The following is a 19,585-nucleotide window of genomic DNA, read 5'->3' as shown; positions in this document are numbered from 1 at the left end:
ATCACGGAGGCAATACCAGCGTCAAAACTTTTCTTTTATATTTCACGTCAGGCGGCAGCACCTCCTGGATCGCTTCAAAGGCGCGTAAACTCAAATGTACAGCTGCTTCTACTAGCTCTTCATTTTTATGGCGATTATTCGCGCTTATTTCGTGTGTTATTTAGGACTCAAATGATTCAAAGACAGAGAATATCGGAACTAATTGCTTCCTTCATCGTTGTTTAAATCCGTCATTGGATGCTACCATCATTCAGTCATCAATTGCTAATATAGACACGTGTGCTTTATCTTTCACCGGTGACCGCTTTTCGCCGGCTAACAAATGTTAAACGTCATCGCTCGGCGCAGAAGGCGCCTGCATTTATCCGTAATTCCTCCAACGTTATCGATGCTTCTATCCGTTGTCTGTTGTCACTGACGTTTACGTAATCTGATTGCATGAGTGGCGCGAATTGTACGTCTAGTACTATCTGGAAGACATGCGGGCACCAGGGATTACACTGGAACCGTCGATGACTCATGTATAAAAGCCGACGCGTTTCGCCGCTCATCAGATTTCGACGATCACCGACTGTGTTCGCAGCTATCATTATGCTTCGAGTGCAACTTGCTTTTGGGGGCACAGGTTCGCCCAACAAAAAGTCCGTTTCCTCATTTACAGTTTTGCAACTTTTTCTCCGCCATCCTAAATATAGTCTACCTGTACTGAACAACACTTGCAAGACAAATATTCGTGTTCTGCAGGCAGAACAAGCTCAAGCACTCAGAGTTTGCCTTGGTTTGCCCAGATGCACGTCAACAGAGGCAACTATTGCGATTGCTGGGGACCATCCGATGCAAACTCACATTACGCTGGAAGCCCTGAGAACGCACATCAGACATTTTGCACGTGCCCCCTATCGCCACCTTGCAACACTACCTTCAAACAGGAGCCAAGCATCGTTCTCTAAAACTATCATCAAGTACAACGACAAACTTCCCTCGGGCTTCACCGCTGCATCTAAACCATAGATGCCCCCTTGGCATTTCGCCTTTACTAGTCTCTTGTGTAATTTGTAAGTTGCAAAATAGCTCTTTCACCTACTCCATATCACAAGTCGTTTGCAGAACTGCCGTACACAGCTAATGCCCTTGCAAAGCGGAATATAGGTCCGGGTTTATTCAGTGGCGTAGCCGGGGGGGCAGTGGCCCAGCGGGCACGTCCACCCATGTCGTGCAGTCCTCAATCTCATCCACTTCGTTGCAGTTTAAACCTATAGCGGCAGCATTAAGCGCCAGGTCATAAATTGCACAATTGCACGCCAATGACACAACGAATCTTTCCAGAATTTGGCCCATTTCAACGTACTGACGGTTTATTGGAAGCTTTTATTAGCAAACAAGGCCAACCGAACGATCATTTCTGGCGGGAGGACCCGGAAAGCTAAACCAGAGTCGTGGCGCTGTGGCTATACCCAATCACGGAGGCTATACCTGAGTCAAAATATTTCTTTTTTCATTTTACGTCAGGAGGCAGCACCACCTGGATCGTTTCAATTTGCCAAGGCGCGTAAACTCAAATGTGCAGATGCTTTTGCTTGTTCCTTATACTTAGGGCAATTATTCTCGCTTATTTCGAGCGTTATTTAAGTCTCAAATACTTCAAAGACAGTGAAGGAGCGCAACTAATTGCCTTCTTCATCAACGCTTCATCATTTAAATCTGCCATTGAACGTTAACATGCACTAGTAAACAGTGGTTAATATTGCATGCCGCATTTCTCTTTTACCAGTCTCTTGTGTAATTTGTAAGTTGCAAAATAGCTCTTTCACCTACTCCATTTTACAAGTCGTTTGCAGCACTACCGTACACAGGTAATGCCCTTGTACAGCGGAATATATGTCCGGGTTTATTCAGTGGCGTATCCGGGGGCCAGTGGCCCAGCGGGCACGTCCACCCACGTCGTGCAGTCCTCTATGTCATCCACTTTGTTGCAGTTTAAAGCCCCTATAGCGGCAGTATTAAGCGCCAGGTCGTAAATTGCACAATTGCACGCCAATGACCCAACGAATCTTTCCAGCGTTTGGCCCATTTCAACGTACTGACGCTTTACTGGAAGCTTTTGGGGGCAAACAAGGACAATCGAACGATCATTTCTTGCCGGAGGAGCCGGAAAGCTAAACCAGAGTCGTGGCACCGTGGCTATGTCCGATCACGGAGGCAATACCAGCGTCAAAACTTTTCTTTTATATTTCACGTCAGGCGGCAGCACCTCCTGGATCGCTTCAAAGGCGCGTAAACTCAAATGTACAGCTGCTTCTACTAGCTCTTCATTTTTATGGCGATTATTCGCGCTTATTTCGTGTGTTATTTAGGACTCAAATGATTCAAAGACAGAGAATATCGGAACTAATTGCTTCCTTCATCGTTGTTTAAATCCGTCATTGGATGCTACCATCATTCAGTCATCAATTGCTAATATAGACACGTGTGCTTTATCTTTCACCGGTGACCGCTTTTCGCCGGCTAACAAATGTTAAACGTCATCGCTCAGGCGCAGAAGGCGCCTGCATTTATCCGTAATTCCTCCAACGTTATCGATGCTTCTATCCGTTGTCTGTTGTCACTGACGTTTACGTAATCTGATTGCATGAGTGGCGCGAATTGTACGTCTAGTACTATCTGGAAGACATGCGGGCACCAGGGATTACACTGGAACCGTCGATGACTCATGTATAAAAGCCGACGCGTTTCGCCGCTCATCAGATTTCGACGATCACCGACTGTGTTCGCAGCTATCATTATGCTTCGAGTGCAACTTGCTTTTGGGGGCACAGGTTCGCCCAACAAAAAGTCCGTTTCCTCATTTACAGTTTTGCAACTTTTTGTCCGCCATCCTAAATATAGTCTACCTGTACTGAACAACACTTGCAAGACAAATATTCGTGTTCTGCAGGCAGAACAAGCTCAAGCACTCAGAGTTTGCCTTGGTTTGCCCAGATGCACGTCAACAGAGGCAACTATTGCGATTGCTGGGGACCATCTGATGCAAACTCACACTACGCTGGAAGCCCTGAGAACGCACATCAGACATTTTGCACGTGCCCCCTATCGCCACCTTGCAACACTACCTTCAAACAGGAGCCAAGCATCGTTCTCTAAAACTATCATCAAGTACAACGACAAACTTCCCTCGGGCTTCACCGCTGCATCTAAACCATAGATGCCCCCTTGGCATTTCGCCTTTACTAGTCTCTTGTGTAATTTGTAAGTTGCAAAATAGCTCTTTCACCTACTCCATATCACAAGTCGTTTGCAGAACTGCCGTACACAGCTAATGCCCTTGCAGAGCGGAATATAGGTCCGGGTTTATTCAGTGGCGTAGCCGGGGGGGCAGTGGCCCAGCGGGCACGTCCACCCATGTCGTGCAGTCCTCAATCTCATCCACTTCGTTGCAGTTTAAACCTATAGCGGCAGCATTAAGCGCCAGGTCATAAATTGCACAATTGCACGCCAATGACACAACGAATCTTTCCAGAATTTGGCCCATTTCAACGTACTGACGGTTTATTGGAAGCTTTTAGGAGCAAACAAGGCCAACCGAACGATCATTTCTGGCGGGAGGACCCGGAAAGCTAAACCAGAGTCGTGGCGCCGTGGCTATACCCAATCACGGAGGCTATACCTGAGTCAAAATATTTCTTTTTTCATTTTACGTCAGGAGGCAGCACTTCCTGGATCGTTTCAATTTGCCAAGGCGCGTAAACTCAAATGTGCAGATGCTTTTGCTTGTTCCTTATACTTAGGGCAATTATTCTCGCTTATTTCGTGCGTTATTTAAATCTCAAATACTTCAAAGACAGTGAATATCGGAACTAATTGCTTCCTTCATCGTTGTTTAAATCCGTCATTGGATGCTATCATCATTCAGTCATCAATTGCTAAACACGTGTGCTTTATCTTTCACCGGTGACCGCTTTTCGCCGGCTAACAAATGTTAAACGTCATCGCTCGGCGCAGAAGGCGCCTGCATTTATCCGTAATTCCTCGAACGTTATCGATGCTTCTATCCGTTGTCTGTTGTCACTGACGTTTACGTAATCTGATTGCATGAGTGGCGCGAATTGTACGTCTAGTACTATCTGGAAGACATGCGGGCACCAGGGATTACACTGGAACCGTCGATGACTCATGTATAAAAGCCGACGCAATTCGCTGCACATCAGATTTCGACGATCACCGACTGTGTTCGCAGCTATCATTATGCTTCGAGTGCAACTTGCTTTTGGGGGCACAGGTTCGCCCAACAAAAAGTCCGTTTCCTCATTTACAGTTTTGCAACTTTTTCTCCGCCATCCTAAATATAGCCTACTTGTACTGAACAACACTTGCAAGACAAATATTCGTGTTCTGCAGGCAGAACAAGCTCAAGCACTCAGAGTTTGCCTTGGTTTGCCCAGATGCACGTCAACAGAGGCAACTATTGCGATTGCTGGGGACCATCTGATGCAAACTCACATTACGCTGGAAGCCCTGAGAACGCACATCAGACATTTTGCACGTGCCCCCTATCGCCACCTTGCAACACTACCTTCAAACAGGAGCCAAGCATCGTTCTCTAAAACTATCATCAAGTACAACGACAAACTTCCCTCGGGCTTCACCGCTGCATCTAAACCATAGATGCCCCCTTGGCATTTCGCCTTTACTAGTCTCTTGTGTAATTTGTAAGTTGCAAAATAGCTCTTTCACCTACTCCATATCACAAGTCGTTTGCAGAACTGCCGTACACAGCTAATGCCCTTGCAGAGCGGAATATAGGTCCGGGTTTATTCAGTGGCGTAGCCGGGGGGGCAGTGGCCCAGCGGGCACGTCCACCCATGTCGTGCAGTCCTCAATCTCATCCACTTCGTTGCAGTTTAAACCTATAGCGGCAGCATTAAGCGCCAGGTCATAAATTGCACAATTGCACGCCAATGACACAACGAATCTTTCCAGAATTTGGCCCATTTCAACGTACTGACGGTTTATTGGAAGCTTTTAGGAGCAAACAAGGCCAACCGAACGATCATTTCTGGCGGGAGGACCCGGAAAGCTAAACCAGAGTCGTGGCGCCGTGGCTATATCAAATCACGGAGGCTATACCTGAGTCAAAATATTTCTTTTTTCATTTTACGTCAGGAGGCAGCACCTCCTGGATCGTTTCAATTTGCCAAGGCGCGTAAACTCAAATGTGCAGATGCTTTTGCTTGTTCCTTATACTTAGGGCAATTATTCTCGCTTATTTCGTGCGTTATTTAAGTCTCAAATACTTCAAAGACAGTGAAGGAGCGCAACTAATTGCCTTCTTCATCAACGCTTCATCATTTAAATCTGCCATTGAACGTTAACATGCACTAGTAAACAGTTGTTAATATTGCATGCCGCATTTCTCTTTTACCAGTCTCTTGTGTAATTTGTAAGTTGCAAAATAGCTCTTTCACCTACTCCATTTTAGAAGTCGTTTGCAGCACTACCGTACACAGGTAATGCCCTTGTACAGCGGAATATATGTCGGGGTTTATTCAGTGGCGTATCCGGGGGCCAGTGGCCCAGCGGGCACGTCCACCCACGTCGTGCAGTCCTCTATGTCATCCACTTTGTTGCAGTTTAAAGCCCCTATAGCGGCAGTATTAAGCGCGAGGTCGTAAATTGCACAATTGCACGCCAATGACCCAACGAATCTTTCCAGCGTTTGGCCCATTTCAACGTACTGACGCTTTACTGGAAGCTTTTTGGGGCAAACAAGGACAATCGAACGATCATTTCTTGCCGGATTAGCCGGAAAGCTAAACCAGAGTCGTGGCACCGTGGCTATGTCCGATCACGGAGGCAATACCAACGTCAAAACTTTTCTTTTATATTTCACGTCAGGCGGCAGCACCTCCTGGATCGCTTCAAAGGCGCGTAAACTCAAATGTACAGCTGCTTCTACTAGCTGTTCATTTTTATGGCGATTATTCGCGCTTATTTCGTGTGTTATTTAGGACTCAAATGATTCAAAGGCAGTGAATATCGGAACTAATTGCTTCCTTCATCGTTGTTTAAATCCGTCATTGGATGCTATCATCATTCAGTCATCAATTGCTAATATAGACACGTCTGCTTTATCTTTCACCGGTGACCGCTTTTCGCCGGCTAACAAATGTTAAACGTCATCGCTCGGCGCAGAAGGCGCCTGCATTTATCCGTAATTCCTCGAACGTTATCGATGCTTCTATCCGTTGTCTGTTGTCACTGATGTTTACGTAATCTGATTGCATGAGTGGCGCGAATTGTACGTCTAGTACTATCTGGAAGACATGCGGGCACCAGGGATTACACTGGAACCGTCGATGACTCATGTATAAAAGCCGACGCAATTCGCTGCTCATCAGATTTCGACGATCACCGACTGTGTTCGCAGCTATCATTATGCTTCGAGTGCAACTTGCTTTTGGGGGCACAGGTTCGCCCAACAAAAAGTCCGTTTCCTCATTTACAGTTTTGCAACTTTTTCTCCGCCATCCTAAATATAGCCTACTTGTACTGAACAACACTTGCAAGACAAATATTCGTGTTCTGCAGGCAGAACAAGCTCAAGCACTCAGAGTTTGCCTTGGTTTGCCCAGATGCACGTCAACAGAGGCAACTATTGCGATTGCTGGGGACCATCTGATGCAAACTCACATTACGCTGGAAGCCCTGAGAACGCACATCAGACATTTTGCACGTGCCCCCTATCGCCACCTTGCAACACTACCTTCAAACAGGAGCCAAGCATCGTTCTCTAAAACTATCATCAAGTACAACGACAAACTTCCCTCGGGCTTCACCGCTGCATCTAAACCATAGATGCCCCCTTGGCATTTCGCCTTTACTAGTCTCTTGTGTAATTTGTAAGTTGCAAAATAGCTCTTTCACCTACTCCATATCACAAGTCGTTTGCAGAACTGCCGTACACAGCTAATGCCCTTGCAGAGCGGAATATAGGTCCGGGTTTATTCAGTGGCGTAGCCGGGGGGCAGTGGCCCAGCGGGCACGTCCACCCATGTCGTGCAGTCCTCAATCTCATCCACTTCGTTGCAGTTTAAACCTATAGCGGCAGCATTAAGCGCCAGGTCATAAATTGCACAATTGCACGCCAATGACACAACGAATCTTTCCAGAATTTGGCCCATTTCAACGTACTGACGGTTTATTGGAAGCTTTTAGGAGCAAACAAGGCCAACCAAACGATCATTTCTGGCGGGAGGACCCGGAAAGCTAAACCAGAGTCGTGGCGCCGTGGCTATACCAAATCACGGAGGCTATACCTGAGTCAAAATATTTCTTTTTTCATTTTACGTCAGGAGGCAGCACCTCCTGGATCGTTTCAATTTGCCAAGGCGCGTAAACTCAAATGTGCAGATGCTTTTGCTTGTTCCTTATACTTAGGGCAATTATTCTCGCTTATTTCGTGCGTTATTTAAGTCTCAAATACTTCAAAGACAGTGAAGGAGCGCAACTAATTGCCTTCTTCATCAACGCTTCATCATTTAAATTTGCCATTGAACGTTAACATGCACTAGTAAACAGTTGTTAATATTGCATGCCGCACCTTCTTATTTACCAGTCTCTTGTGTAATTTGTAAGTTGCAAAATAGCTCTTTCACCTACTCCATTTTACAAGTCGTTTGCAGCACTGCCGTACACAGGCAATGCCCTTGTAGAGCGGAATATAGGTCCGGGTTTATTCAGTGGCGTAGCCGGGGGCCAGTGGCCCAGCGGGCACGTCCAACCACGTCGTGCAGTCCTCTATGTCATCCACTTCGTTGCAGTTTAAAGCCCCTATAGCGGCAGTATATATTAAGCGCCAGGTCGTAAATTGCACAATTGCACGCCAATGACAAAACGAATCTTTCCAGCATTTGGCCCATTTCAACGTACTGACGCTTTACTGGAAGCTTTTGGGGGCAAACAAGGACAATCGCACGATCATTTCTTGCCGGAGGAGCCGGAAAGCTAAACCAGAGTCGTGGCACCGTGGCTATGTCCGATCACGGAGGCAATACCAGCGTCAAAACTTTTCTTTTATATTTCACGTCAGGCGGCAGCACCTCCTGGATCGCTTCAAAGGCGCGTAAACTCAAATGTACAGCTGCTTCTACTAGCTCTTCATTTTTATGGCGATTATTCGCGCTTATTTCGTGTGTTATTTAGGACTCAAATGATTCAAAGACAGAGAATATCGGAACTAATTGCTTCCTTCATCGTTGTTTAAATCCGTCATTGGATGCTACCATCATTCAGTCATCAATTGCTAATATAGACACGTGTGCTTTATCTTTCACCGGTGACCGCTTTTCGCCGGCTAACAAATGTTAAACGTCATCGCTCGGCGCAGAAGGCGCCTGCATTTATCCGTAATTCCTCCAACGTTATCGATGCTTCTATCCGTTGTCTGTTGTCACTGACGTTTACGTAATCTGATTGCATGAGTGGCGCGAATTGTACGTCTAGTACTATCTGGAAGACATGCGGGCACCAGGGATTACACTGGAACCGTCGATGACTCATGTATAAAAGCCGACGCGTTTCGCCGCTCATCAGATTTCGACGATCACCGACTGTGTTCGCAGCTATCATTATGCTTCGAGTGCAACTTGCTTTTGGGGGCACAGGTTCGCCCAACAAAAAGTCCGTTTCCTCATTTACAGTTTTGCAACTTTTTCTCCGCCATCCTAAATATAGTCTACCTGTACTGAACAACACTTGCAAGACAAATATTCGTGTTCTGCAGGCAGAACAAGCTCAAGCACTCAGAGTTTGCCTTGGTTTGCCCAGATGCACGTCAACAGAGGCAACTATTGCGATTGCTGGGGACCATCTGATGCAAACTCACACTACGCTGGAAGCCCTGAGAACGCACATCAGACATTTTGCACGTGCCCCCTATCGCCACCTTGCAACACTACCTTCAAACAGGAGCCAAGCATCGTTCTCTAAAACTATCATCAAGTACAACGACAAACTTCCCTCGGGCTTCACCGCTGCATCTAAACCATAGATGCCCCCTTGGCATTTCGCCTTTACTAGTCTCTTGTGTAATTTGTAAGTTGCAAAATAGCTCTTTCACCTACTCCATATCACAAGTCGTTTGCAGAACTGCCGTACACAGCTAATGCCCTTGCAGAGCGGAATATAGGTCCGGGTTTATTCAGTGGCGTAGCCGGGGGGGCAGTGGCCCAGCGGGCACGTCCACCCATGTCGTGCAGTCCTCAATCTCATCCACTTCGTTGCAGTTTAAACCTATAGCGGCAGCATTAAGCGCCAGGTCATAAATTGCACAATTGCACGCCAATGACACAACGAATCTTTCCAGAATTTGGCCCATTTCAACGTACTGACGGTTTATTGGAAGCTTTTAGGAGCAAACAAGGCCAACCGAACGATCATTTCTGGCGGGAGGACCCGGAAAGCTAAACCAGAGTCGTGGCGCCGTGGCTATACCCAATCACGGAGGCTATACCTGAGTCAAAATATTTCTTTTTTCATTTTACGTCAGGAGGCAGCACTTCCTGGATCGTTTCAATTTGCCAAGGCGCGTAAACTCAAATGTGCAGATGCTTTTGCTTGTTCCTTATACTTAGGGCAATTATTCTCGCTTATTTCGTGCGTTATTTAAGTCTCAAATACTTCAAAGACAGTGAAGGAGCGCAACTAATTGCCTTCTTCATCAACGCTTCATCATTTAAATCTGCCATTGAAGGTTAACATGCACTAGTAAACAGTGGTTAATATTGCATGCCGCATTTCTCTTTTACCAGTCTCTTGTGTAATTTGTAAGTTGCAAAATAGCTCTTTCACCTACTCCATTTTACAAGTCGTTTGCAGCACTACCGTACACAGGTAATGCCCTTGTACAGCGGAATATATGTCCGGGTTTATTCAGTGGCGTATCCGGGGGCCAGTGGCCCAGCGGGCACGTCCACCCACGTCGTGCAGTCCTCTATGTCATCCACTTTGTTGCAGTTTAAAGCCCCTATAGCGGCAGTATTAAGCGCCAGGTCGTAAATTGCACAATTGCACGCCAATGACCCAACGAATCTTTCCAGCGTTTGGCCCATTTCAACGTACTGACGCTTTACTGGAAGCTTTTGGGGGCAAACAAGGACAATCGAACGATCATTTCTTGCCGGAGGAGCCGGAAAGCTAAACCAGAGTCGTGGCACCGTGGCTATGTCCGATCACGGAGGCAATACCAGCGTCAAAACTTTTCTTTTATATTTCACGTCAGGCGGCAGCACCTCCTGGATCGCTTCAAAGGCGCGTAAACTCAAATGTACAGCTGCTTCTACTAGCTCTTCATTTTTATGGCGATTATTCGCGCTTATTTCGTGTGTTATTTAGGACTCAAATGATTCAAAGACAGAGAATATCGGAACTAATTGCTTCCTTCATCGTTGTTTAAATCCGTCATTGGATGCTACCATCATTCAGTCATCAATTGCTAATATAGACACGTGTGCTTTATCTTTCACCGGTGACCGCTTTTCGCCGGCTAACAAATGTTAAACGTCATCGCTCGGCGCAGAAGGCGCCTGCATTTATCCGTAATTCCTCCAACGTTATCGATGCTTCTATCCGTTGTCTGTTGTCACTGACGTTTACGTAATCTGATTGCATGAGTGGCGCGAATTGTACGTCTAGTACTATCTGGAAGACATGCGGGCACCAGGGATTACACTGGAACCGTCGATGACTCATGTATAAAAGCCGACGCGTTTCGCCGCTCATCAGATTTCGACGATCACCGACTGTGTTCGCAGCTATCATTATGCTTCGAGTGCAACTTGCTTTTGGGGGCACAGGTTCGCCCAACAAAAAGTCCGTTTCCTCATTTACAGTTTTGCAACTTTTTCTCCGCCATCCTAAATATAGTCTACCTGTACTGAACAACACTTGCAAGACAAATATTCGTGTTCTGCAGGCAGAACAAGCTCAAGCACTCAGAGTTTGCCTTGGTTTGCCCAGATGCACGTCAACAGAGGCAACTATTGCGATTGCTGGGGACCATCTGATGCAAACTCACACTACGCTGGAAGCCCTGAGAACGCACATCAGACATTTTGCACGTGCCCCCTATCGCCACCTTGCAACACTACCTTCAAACAGGAGCCAAGCATCGTTCTCTAAAACTATCATCAAGTACAACGACAAACTTCCCTCGGGCTTCACCGCTGCATCTAAACCATAGATGCCCCCTTGGCATTTCGCCTTTACTAGTCTCTTGTGTAATTTGTAAGTTGCAAAATAGCTCTTTCACCTACTCCATATCACAAGTCGTTTGCAGAACTGCCGTACACAGCTAATGCCCTTGCAGAGCGGAATATAGGTCCGGGTTTATTCAGTGGCGTAGCCGGGGGGGCAGTGGCCCAGCGGGCACGTCCACCCATGTCGTGCAGTCCTCAATCTCATCCACTTCGTTGCAGTTTAAACCTATAGCGGCAGCATTAAGCGCCAGGTCATAAATTGCACAATTGCACGCCAATGACACAACGAATCTTTCCAGAATTTGGCCCATTTCAACGTACTGACGGTTTATTGGAAGCTTTTAGGAGCAAACAAGGCCAACCGAACGATCATTTCTGGCGGGAGGACCCGGAAAGCTAAACCAGAGTCGTGGCGCCGTGGCTATACCCAATCACGGAGGCTATACCTGAGTCAAAATATTTCTTTTTTCATTTTACGTCAGGAGGCAGCACTCCTGGATCGTTTCAATTTGCCAAGGCGCGTAAACTCAAATGTGCAGATGCTTTTGCTTGTTCCTTATACTTAGGGCAATTATTCTCGCTTATTTCGTGCGTTATTTAAGTCTCAAATACTTCAAAGACAGTGAAGGAGCGCAACTAATTGCCTTCTTCATCAACGCTTCATCATTTAAATCTGCCATTGAAGGTTAACATGCACTAGTAAACAGTGGTTAATATTGCATGCCGCATTTCTCTTTTACCAGTCTCTTGTGTAATTTGTAAGTTGCAAAATAGCTCTTTCACCTACTCCATTTTACAAGTCGTTTGCAGCACTACCGTACACAGGTTATGCCCTTGTACAGCGGAATATATGTCCGGGTTTATTCAGTGGCGTATCCGGGGGCCAGTGGCCCAGCGGGCACGTCCACCCACGTCGTGCAGTTGTTGCAGTTTAAAGCCCCTATAGCGGCAGTATTAAGCGCCAGGTCGTAAATTGCACAATTGCACGCCAATGACCCAACGAATCTTTCCAGCGTTTGGCCCATTTCAACGTACTGACGCTTTACTGGAAGCTTTTGGGGGCAAACAAGGACAATCGAACGATCATTTCTTGCCGGAGGAGCCGGAAAGCTAAACCAGAGTCGTGGCACCGTGGCTATGTCCGATCACGGAGGCAATACCAGCGTCAAAACTTTTCTTTTATATTTCACGTCAGGCGGCAGCACCTCCTGGATCGCTTCAAAGGCGCGTAAACTCAAATGTACAGCTGCTTCTACTAGCTCTTCATTTTTATGGCGATTATTCGCGCTTATTTCGTGTGTTATTTAGGACTCAAATGATTCAAAGACAGAGAATATCGGAACTAATTGCTTCCTTCATCGTTGTTTAAATCCGTCATTGGATGCTACCATCATTCAGTCATCAATTGCTAATATAGACACGTGTGCTTTATCTTTCACCGGTGACCGCTTTTCGCCGGCTAACAAATGTTAAACGTCATCGCTCGGCGCAGAAGGCGCCTGCATTTATCCGTAATTCCTCCAACGTTATCGATGCTTCTATCCGTTGTCTGTTGTCACTGACGTTTACGTAATCTGATTGCATGAGTGGCGCGAATTGTACGTCTAGTACTATCTGGAAGACATGCGGGCACCAGGGATTACACTGGAACCGTCGATGACTCATGTATAAAAGCCGACGCGTTTCGCCGCTCATCAGATTTCGACGATCACCGACTGTGTTCGCAGCTATCATTATGCTTCGAGTGCAACTTGCTTTTGGGGGCACAGGTTCGCCCAACAAAAAGTCCGTTTCCTCATTTACAGTTTTGCAACTTTTTCTCCGCCATCCTAAATATAGTCTACCTGTACTGAACAACACTTGCAAGACAAATATTCGTGTTCTGCAGGCAGAACAAGCTCAAGCACTCAGAGTTTGCCTTGGTTTGCCCAGATGCACGTCAACAGAGGCAACTATTGCGATTGCTGGGGACCATCTGATGCAAACTCACACTACGCTGGAAGCCCTGAGAACGCACATCAGACATTTTGCACGTGCCCCCTATCGCCACCTTGCAACACTACCTTCAAACAGGAGCCAAGCATCGTTCTCTAAAACTATCATCAAGTACAACGACAAACTTCCCTCGGGCTTCACCGCTGCATCTAAACCATAGATGCCCCCTTGGCATTTCGCCTTTACTAGTCTCTTGTGTAATTTGTAAGTTGCAAAATAGCTCTTTCACCTACTCCATATCACAAGTCGTTTGCAGAACTGCCGTACACAGCTAATGCCCTTGCAGAGCGGAATATAGGTCCGGGTTTATTCAGTGGCGTAGCCGGGGGGGCAGTGGCCCAGCGGGCACGTCCACCCATGTCGTGCAGTCCTCAATCTCATCCACTTCGTTGCAGTTTAAACCTATAGCGGCAGCATTAAGCGCCAGGTCATAAATTGCACAATTGCACGCCAATGACACAACGAATCTTTCCAGAATTTGGCCCATTTCAACGTACTGACGGTTTATTGGAAGCTTTTAGGAGCAAACAAGGCCAACCGAACGATCATTTCTGGCGGGAGGACCCGGAAAGCTAAACCAGAGTCGTGGCGCCGTGGCTATACCCAATCACGGAGGCTATACCTGAGTCAAAATATTTCTTTTTTCATTTTACGTCAGGAGGCAGCACCTCCTGGATCGTTTCAATTTGCCAAGGCGCGTAAACTCAAATGTGCAGATGCTTTTGCTTGTTCCTTATACTTAGGGCAATTATTCTCGCTTATTTCGTGCGTTATTTAAGTCTCAAATACTTCAAAGACAGTGAAGGAGCGCAACTAATTGCCTTCTTCATCAACGCTTCATCATTTAAATCTGCCATTGAACGTTAACATGCACTAGGAAACAGTTGTTAATATTGCATGCCGCATTTCTCTTTTACCAGTCTCTTGTGTAATTTGTAAGTTGCAAAATAGCTCTTTCACCTACTCCATTTTACAAGTCGTTTGCAGCACTACCGTACACAGGTTATGCCCTTGTACAGCGGAATATATGTCGGGTTTATTCAGTGGCGTATCCGGGGGCCAGTGGCCCAGCGGGCACGTCCACCCACGTCGTGCAGTCCTCTATGTCATCCACTTTGTTGCAGTTTAAAGCCCCTATAGCGGCAGTATTAAGCGCCAGGTCGTAAATTGCACAATTGCACGCCAATGACCCAACGAATCTTTCCAGCGTTTGGCCCATTTCAACGTACTGACGCTTTACTGGAAGCTTTTGGGGGCAAACAAGGACAATCGAACGATCATTTCTTGCCGGAGGAGCCGGAAAGCTAAACCAGAGTCGTGGCACCGTGGCTATGTCCGATCACGGAGGCAATACCAGCGTCAAAACTTTTCTTTTATATTTCACGTCAGGCGGCAGCACCTCCTGGATCGCTTCAAAGGCGCGTAAACTCAAATGTACAGCTGCTTCTACTAGCTCTTCATTTTTATGGCGATTATTCGCGCTTATTTCGTGTGTTATTTAGGACTCAAATGATTCAAAGACAGTGAATATCGGAACTAATTGCTTCCTTCATCGTTGTTTAAATCCGTCATTGGATGCTATCATCATTCAGTCATCAATTGCTAATATAGACACGTGTGCTTTATCTTTCACCGGTGACCGCTTTTCGCCGGCTAACAAATGTTAAACGTCATCGCTCGGCGCAGAAGGCGCCTGCATTTATCCGTAATTCCTCGAACGTTATCGATGCTTCTATCCGTTGTCTGTTGTCACTGACGTTTACGTAATCTGATTGCATGAGTGGCGCGAATTGTACGTCTAGTACTATCTGGAAGACATGCGGGCACCAGGGATTACACTGGAACCGTCGATGACTCATGTATAAAAGCCGACGCAATTCGCTGCTCATCAGATTTCGACGATCACCGACTGTGTTCGCAGCTATCATTATGCTTCGAGTGCAACTTGCTTTTGGGGGCACAGGTTCGCCCAACTAAAAGTCCGTTTCCTCATTTACAGTTTTGCAACTTTTTCTCCACCATCCTAAATATAGTCTACCTGTACTGAACAACACTTGCAAGACAAATATTCGTGTTCTGCAGGCAGAACAAGCTCAAGCACTCAGAGTTTGCCTTGGTTTGCCCAGATGCACGTCAACAGAGGCAACTATTGCGATTGCTGGGGACCATCTGATGCAAACTCACATTACGCTGGAAGCCCTGAGAACGCACATCAGACATTTTGCACGTGCCCCCTATCGCCACCTTGCAACACTACCTTCAAACAGGAGCCAAGCATCGTTCTCTAAAACTATCATCAAGTACAACGACAAACTTCCCTCGGGCTTCACCGCTGCATCTAAACCATAGATGCCCCCTTGGCATTTCGCCTTTACTAGTCTCTTGTGTAATTTGTAAGTTGCAAAATAGCTCTTTCACCTACTCCATATCACAAGTCGTTTGCAGAACTGCCGTACACAGGTAATGCCCTTGCACAGCGGAATATAGGTCCGGGTTTATTCAGTGGCGTAGCCGGGGGGCAGTGGCCCAGCGGGCACGTCCACCAATGTCGTGCAGTCCTCAATCTCATCCACTTCGTTGCAGTTTAAACCAAAAGGGGCAGTATTAAGCGCCAGGTCGTAAATTGCACAATTGCACGCCAATGACACAACGAATCTTTCCAGCATTTGGCCCATTTCAACGTACTGACGCTTTACTGGAAGCTTTTAGGGAGCAAACAAGGCCAATCGAACGATCATTTCTGGCGGGAGGAGCCGGAAAGCTAAACCAGAGTCGTGGCGCCGTGGCTATACCCAATCACGGAGGCTATACCAGAGTCAAAACATTTCTTTTTTTATTTTACGTCAGGAGGCAGCACCTCCTGGATCGCTTCCATTTGCCAAGGCGCGTAAACTCAAATGTGCAGCTGCTTTTGCTTGTTCCTTATACTTAGGGCGATTATTCTCGCTTATTTCGTGCGTTATTTAAGTCTCAAATACTTCAAAGACAGTGAACGGAGCGCAACTAATTGCTTACTTCATCAACGCTTCATCATTTAAATCTGCCATTGAACGTTAACATGCACTAGTAAACAGTTGTTAATATTGCATGCCGCATTTCTCTTTTACCAGTCTCTTGTGTAATTTGTAAGTTGCAAAATAGCTCTTTCACCTACTCCATTTTACAAGTCGTTTGCAGCACTGCCGTACACAGGTAATGCCCTTGCGCAGCGGAATATAGGTCCGGGTTTATTCAGTGGCGTAGCCGGGGGCCAGTGGCCCAGCGGGCACGTCCACCCACGTCGTGCAGTCCTCTATGTCATCCACTTCGTTGCAGTTTAAAGCCCCTATAGCGGCAGTATTAAGCGCCAGGTCGTAAATTGCACAATTGCACGCCAATGACCCAACGAATCTTTCCAGCGTTTGGCCCATTTCAACGTACTGACGCTTTACTGGAAGCTTTTGGGGGCAAACAAGGACAATCGAACGATCATTTCTTGCCGGAGGAGCCGGAAAGCTAAACCAGAGTCGTGGCACCGTGGCTATGTCCGATCACGGAGGCAATACCAGCGTCAAAACTTTTCTTTTATATTTCACGTCAGGCGGCAGCACCTCCTGGATCGCTTCAAAGGCGCGTAAACTCAAATGTACAGCTGCTTCTACTAGCTCTTCATTTTTATGGCGATTATTCGCGCTTATTTCGTGTGTTATTTAGGACTCAAATGATTCAAAGACAGAGAATATCGGAACTAATTGCTTCCTTCATCGTTGTTTAAATCCGTCATTGGATGCTACCATCATTCAGTCATCAATTGCTAATATAGACACGTGTGCTTTATCTTTCACCGGTGACCGCTTTTCGCCGGCTAACAAATGTTAAACGTCATCGCTCGGCGCAGAAGGCGCCTGCATTTATCCGTAATTCCTCCAACGTTATCGATGCTTCTATCCGTTGTCTGTTGTCACTGACGTTTACGTAATCTGATTGCATGAGTGGCGCGAATTGTACGTCTAGTACTATCTGGAAGACATGCGGGCACCAGGGATTACACTGGAACCGTCGATGACTCATGTATAAAAGCCGACGCGTTTCGCCGCTCATCAGATTTCGACGATCACCGACTGTGTTCGCAGCTATCATTATGCTTCGAGTGCAACTTGCTTTTGGGGGCACAGGTTCGCCCAACAAAAAGTCCGTTTCCTCATTTACAGTTTTGCAACTTTTTCTCCGCCATCCTAAATATAGTCTACCTGTACTGAACAACACTTGCAAGACAAATATTCGTGTTCTGCAGGCAGAACAAGCTCAAGCACTCAGAGTTTGCCTTGGTTTGCCCAGATGCACGTCAACAGAGGCAACTATTGCGATTGCTGGGGACCATCTGATGCAAACTCACACTACGCTGGAAGCCCTGAGAACGCACATCAGACATTTTGCACGTGCCCCCTATCGCCACCTTGCAACACTACCTTCAAACAGGAGCCAAGCATCGTTCTCTAAAACTATCATCAAGTACAACGACAAACTTCCCTCGGGCTTCACCGCTGCATCTAAACCATAGATGCCCCCTTGGCATTTCGCCTTTACTAGTCTCTTGTGTAATTTGTAAGTTGCAAAATAGCTCTTTCACCTACTCCATATCACAAGTCGTTTGCAGAACTGCCGTACACAGCTAATGCCCTTGCAGAGCGGAATATAGGTCCGGGTTTATTCAGTGGCGTAGCCGGGGGGGCAGTGGCCCAGCGGGCACGTCCACCCATGTCGTGCAGTCCTCAATCTCATCCACTTCGTTGCAGTTTAAACCTATAGCGGCAGCATTAAGCGCCAGGTCATAAATTGCACAATTGCACGCCAATGACACAACGAATCTTTCCAGAATTTGGCCCATTTCAACGTACTGACGGTTTATTGGAAGCTTTTAGGAGCAAACAAGGCCAACCGAACGATCATTTCTGGCGGGAGGACCCGGAAAGCTAAACCAGAGTCGTGGCGCCGTGGCTATACCCAATCACGGAGGCTATACCTGAGTCAAAATATTTCTTTTTTCATTTTACGTCAGGAGGCAGCACCTCCTGGATCGTTTCAATTTGCCAAGGCGCGTAAACTCAAATGTGCAGATGCTTTTGCTTGTTCCTTATACTTAGGGCAATTATTCTCGCTTATTTCGTGCGTTATTTAAGTCTCAAATACTTCAAAGACAGTGAAGGAGCGCAACTAATTGCCTTCTTCATCAACGCTTCATCATTTAAATCTGCCATTGAACGTTAACATGCACTAGTAAACAGTGGTTAATATTGCATGCCGCATTTCTCTTTTACCAGTCTCTTGTGTAATTTGTAAGTTGCAAAATAGCTCTTTCACCTACTCCATTTTACAAGTCGTTTGCAGCACTACCGTACACAGGTAATGCCCTTGTACAGCGGAATATATGTCCGGGTTTATTCAGTGGCGTATCCGGGGGCCAGTGGCCCAGCGGGCACGTCCACCCACGTCGTGCAGTCCTCTATGTCATCCACTTTGTTGCAGTTTAAAGCCCCTATAGCGGCAGTATTAAGCGCCAGGTCGTAAATTGCACAATTGCACGCCAATGACCCAACGAATCTTTCCAGCGTTTGGCCCATTTCAACGTACTGACGCTTTACTGGAAGCTTTTGGGGGCAAACAAGGACAATCGAACGATCATTTCTTGCCGGAGGAGCCGGAAAGCTAAACCAGAGTCGTGGCACCGTGGCTATGTCCGATCACGGAGGCAATACCAGCGTCAAAACTTTTCTTTTATATTTCACGTCAGGCGGCAGCACCTCCTGGATCGCTTCAAAGGCGCGTAAACTCAAATGTACAGCTGCTTCTACTAGCTCTTCATTTTTATGGCGATTATTCGCGCTTATTTCGTGTGTTATTTAGGACTCAAATGATTCAAAGACAGAGAATATCGGAACTAATTGCTTCCTTCATCGTTGTTTAAATCCGTCATTGGATGCTACCATCATTCAGTCATCAATTGCTAATATAGACACGTGTGCTTTATCTTTCACCGGTGACCGCTTTTCGCCGGCTAACAAATGTTAAACGTCATCGCTCGGCGCAGAAGGCGCCTGCATTTATCCGTAATTCCTCCAACGTTATCGATGCTTCTATCCGTTGTCTGTTGTCACTGACGTTTACGTAATCTGATTGCATGAGTGGCGCGAATTGTACGTCTAGTACTATCTGGAAGACATGCGGGCACCAGGGATTACACTGGAACCGTCGATGACTCATGTATAAAAGCCGACGCGTTTCGCCGCTCATCAGATTTCGACGATCACCGACTGTGTTCGCAGCTATCATTATGCTTCGAGTGCAACTTGCTTTTGGGG

Source organism: Dermacentor silvarum, chromosome 11 (assembly GCF_013339745.2).
Source record: "Dermacentor silvarum isolate Dsil-2018 chromosome 11, BIME_Dsil_1.4, whole genome shotgun sequence".
NCBI classification, from domain to species: Eukaryota; Metazoa; Arthropoda; class Arachnida; order Ixodida; family Ixodidae; genus Dermacentor; species Dermacentor silvarum.
Note: the sequence above shows the minus strand (reverse complement) of the source record.